At 36.8% G+C, this 4,085-nt stretch overlaps 1 long non-coding RNA gene across 2 annotated transcripts; it reads right to left on the bottom strand.

The window, feature by feature from the left end:
• Positions 1-1,734: 1,734 nt before the first annotated feature.
• On the bottom strand, positions 1,735-3,111 carry LOC143363872 (uncharacterized). Of its 2 annotated transcripts, XR_013083937.1 has the most exons (4): positions 2,512-3,111; positions 2,330-2,404; positions 2,143-2,255; positions 1,735-1,795 (listed from the first exon to the last, which is right to left on the bottom strand). It is a non-coding gene; the product is annotated as an uncharacterized LOC143363872 (long non-coding RNA). The 2 variants fall into 2 exon arrangements; XR_013083936.1 differs by lacking the exon at positions 1,735-1,795 and having other exon boundaries at positions 2,070-2,255.
• Positions 3,112-4,085: the final 974 nt, after the last annotated feature.

Below are 4,085 nucleotides of genomic sequence, written 5' to 3'. Positions count from 1 at the left end.
GGGAAGGGAGGCCACTTCACGTTTATGTAGTCAGGAAGGCCCTTCAGTTCCATGCAATTTAAGACTAAGAACTTTAAAATCGATGGCATAGTTTTCGAGATATTGAGCTGTTCAGAGTTATGTGGGCCACCCTGTATATATATATATATGTGACGTTGCAAATTTTGCAACGATCTTCTATCGACAAACCCATGGCTGTTACAAGGAAAAATCATCTGCACAGATCTTTTGAAAATGGAAACGTTGCACACGGGCCAGACAACCCGGAGGCGACGACGCGGGACGAAGGACTATGTCGGACATCAGACAAGGGGGTCCCGGCGAGGATGGTGCAGTCGTCCCATGGGGTGGTCAGATTATCGCTTTGATAATAATGCTTGTAAACATATCAAATCGATGAAAGGAGAATACGAATGTCTGTTTACAAGCACCAGGAACAATTACACGGTACACCGTTTCAATGAAATTTAAATTCCTTCATTTACCGTCCCCGAACGCATAAACGACGCCCCTGAAGTTACTGACAAACATTTCATAATTTCCTCGCTAAGGGTCACGTGAATGTCAACACATTACACCTCGTTGGATTTGTTTTTTCATAAGCTAAGTATAAGACTGTTGTAGTGGAAATATGCGTTCCCATTTAAGAAAACATACGATGACCTTGAAATCTCGAAAAAAATGACCATGAGAAAAAAATTCGGCCCATCACCGCATTGGCGCCTTCAAACAGAATATTTTCTACCCCTGACATTTTTTCTATCATGCAAAATAAGCGATATATTTAAGGTGGTCAAGTTAGGTGAAATATTCTGTATATACTGGGTTATACAGGGTGTTCGGTAACTGATGGTACAAGCGAAAAGGGGATGATTCTACATGAAAAAATAAGTCGAAAATATGGAACAAAATTTTTTCATGTGAGGCTTTGTTTTCGAGAAAATCGACTTTGAATTTTCGCCGGGTACGCGTGCACTTGATCGTGTCTCGTTATAACGGATCTCTCCTTGCCTCTTACTGTTCAATTAATTAGAGTAAGTGTTCGACATTTTGACCTTCAACTTCAATACACTTATTAATCCTTTCTTCAAATGACTGTACACAGGACAGAAGCATATCTGCGGGAATTTCAGCGCAAGCGTTTCTTATGCGTTCTACCATGTTTTCACGAATTGTTGACACTTGTTGATAAACCTTATCTTTTAGGTAGCCCCACAGAAAGAAATCCGGCGATGTCAAATCAGGCGACCTAGCAGGCCAATTAATCGGCCCACCTCTGCCAATCCGCCGACCATTGTATTCACGGTCTAATACTTCCCGTACTGCTATTGAGTAATGCGCTGGGCTACCGTCATGCTGAAACCACATACTTTGTCGAACGTCCAAGATAACATGTTCAAGTAGTGATGGTAGTTCCTGTTCCAGGACATTTCGATATTTGATTCCATTCAAATTACCTTCAATAAAATAAGGACCAATGAGTTTTTTCCCCATGATTCCACACCAAACGTTAACCGACCAAAGACGTTGATGTTCAACTTGTCGTAACCAGTGGGGATTTTCTACACTCCAGTAATGCATGTTATGCCGATTAATGCCACCATGGTTTATTAAATATTATTATTATTAAATAGTACATTAGCAATGAAATTGGGGCTCCAGATGTCCCGGACAACGAGCTCCTGCTCCTTCAGCAACCCCTCCATCTAGGCGTGGGCGGACCTCTCGTTATCGGTTCGGAAGGACGTAGGCAATTCTGCGACGTCACAATATATGTATGTTTTTTATGCACACCCTAAAAATTTCATCGAAATCGATATAGACACGAGCTACAAGCGGTTAAAAGTGACGTAAATCGTAGTAGACGCTGTAAGTCGATGATCGTTTTCAAATGCTGTTCCATAATTGTTGCGAGGGAAAGAATGTACCGCGCGGAAGTGGAGAGGAAAATGCGCGGTGCTTATCACTGATCTGTGTTAACAATGTATATTTTATAAGTAGTTATTAACTTGGTTTAACAATGATACTTTTGATGTATATATATATATATATATATATAAGGTGGAACGGTTCTATTCTTTTAAAACGTGTGGATACTACGCACGACCACGACAGAGTTTTTATTACGACGCAGGTACGAACCACGTCGGCTTGGTTCGGTAACTCTCGGGTTGCTTCGGCATCCCTCTCCATGCATGCGCACAGAGATTACTTTCTTTACAATAATATTACCATGTTTTGGGTTTGCTGGTTTCCTGAAAATTTAGATTTTTGTTTACAAATAGGTACTTCCATATTTAAATTCGTTTACATAGTTCTATTAGCTTACCAATACTTATAGAATTCATCGATACCTCATCTGTCTTATTTTGTTTGACGTCAACAGTCCTGTCGCTGCATCTACCTGAAAACAATAATCATAGTTGATATACCGATATACGTAATGATTATTGATGAAAAATAATTAAACAATTAGCACAATTAGTAACATACAAGTTTTTATATACATACCTAACTCGAAAGCATTTTTAAATAATATGTAGTAGGGGGCCGAGACGCGCGGCCGTGTGTAAACTCGGCGTAGCCTTTGGATGAATACCGAAATCGTTACAATACCGAAACCGACATGATTCTACAAATTACATTTCTTAAATTTTCGTTACAATCCCAAAACAAAAATAGTTGTGAAACGGAACTTTAATAATATTTCTGCCACTGCTAGTAGATTCGAATTCATGGAAAACAGTACTATCATCTACAAATTGAGAGACAGTGACAGAGCTCATTACATTATCGGAGATATTGGCAACATAAATGATATATAGCAAAGGGCTAAGAACGCCGCCCTGAGGGGCGCCCCTACAGACAACTCTGTTCGTATCTTCAGAAAGAGTAGAGAACGCAAATCTTTCATGAGTTAAGAACTTGATGAATTTTAGGATATTAAGTGAGCAGCCAATATTCGCAAGTTTGGAAAGAAGAATATCAACACAAACATTATCAAAAGCTTCATGAACATCAAGAAACGCAGCTAACACCTCCTTTCTTTCTGGTAGTTTTCTTTCTTTCTTTCTGGTAGTTCAAACAATATATGAGCCGTTTATTTTGAAAGTGGCCTAAGTCCATTTATACTTAAATTGAGATATTTATTATTGATAATGTCCGAAGGCAGTAATGAAGGTAATTTTAATTAATTAGTATTTAACAAGTTAACCTCAGTTTTACAAAAAACGGTGCTCAAGAAATAGCTTCATGCATCCTAAAACATGTTAAAAATTTAAGAAGTGAAAGACACATTATAGCTTACAGTGACATGTGTGCAGGACAAAATAGAAACATTAAAGTAGCTTTAATGTGGCTAAAAATTGTACAAACTGTTGAAAATAATGTGGAAATCATAGATCACAAATTCTTAATATCAGGATATTCGTTTTTACCAAATGATAGAGATTTTGGCGTGGTAGAAATGTCATAAAAAAAAAATAATTTACTGTTTGTCCCCCAACATTATTATAATATTATCAAAAAGTGCCGAAAAGGTAATAACTTTATTGTAAATTAAATGAAACAAGAAGATTTTGTATCAACAAAATTATTAGAAGACGCAATTTTTAAAAGGGTAAAAAATTCTAACGGAGAATCGATAAACTGGTTAAAAATATGTTGGATGCGTTTTGTCAGAAATGAACTGTGTAAAATTTTCTATAAGACATTAGTGAATGAGAATGAACATTTTGAAGTCCTGGAATTATTACCACATCGGGGTAGACCAAGAAAGTTCGAATATATTGTATTGACACAACTGTATAAAAATATCAGACACATTACAACAGCAAAATACAAGGATATAATGGACCTACTACGATATATACCACCGGAATATCATAATTTCTTCGAATCCCTTTCACACACACAAAATGTAGATGAGCAGTAAATTGTTTTGTAATTTATGTAGTTAAAAAATGTTTTGAATCGCATAAATTATGTTTTTGAAGTGTTGTAAAGATATATAAAATAAATTGAGTATTGTTTTTTTCGATTTGAAGCATCTTAAATTATGTTGAATGGACTTGGGCTCCTTCAAA

Source organism: Halictus rubicundus, unplaced genomic scaffold, assembly GCF_050948215.1.
Source record: "Halictus rubicundus isolate RS-2024b unplaced genomic scaffold, iyHalRubi1_principal scaffold0160, whole genome shotgun sequence".
NCBI lineage: Eukaryota > Metazoa > Arthropoda > Insecta > Hymenoptera > Halictidae > Halictus > Halictus rubicundus.
The sequence above is the reverse complement of the archived record's forward strand: the minus strand, read 5'-3'. Positions and strand labels throughout refer to the sequence as shown.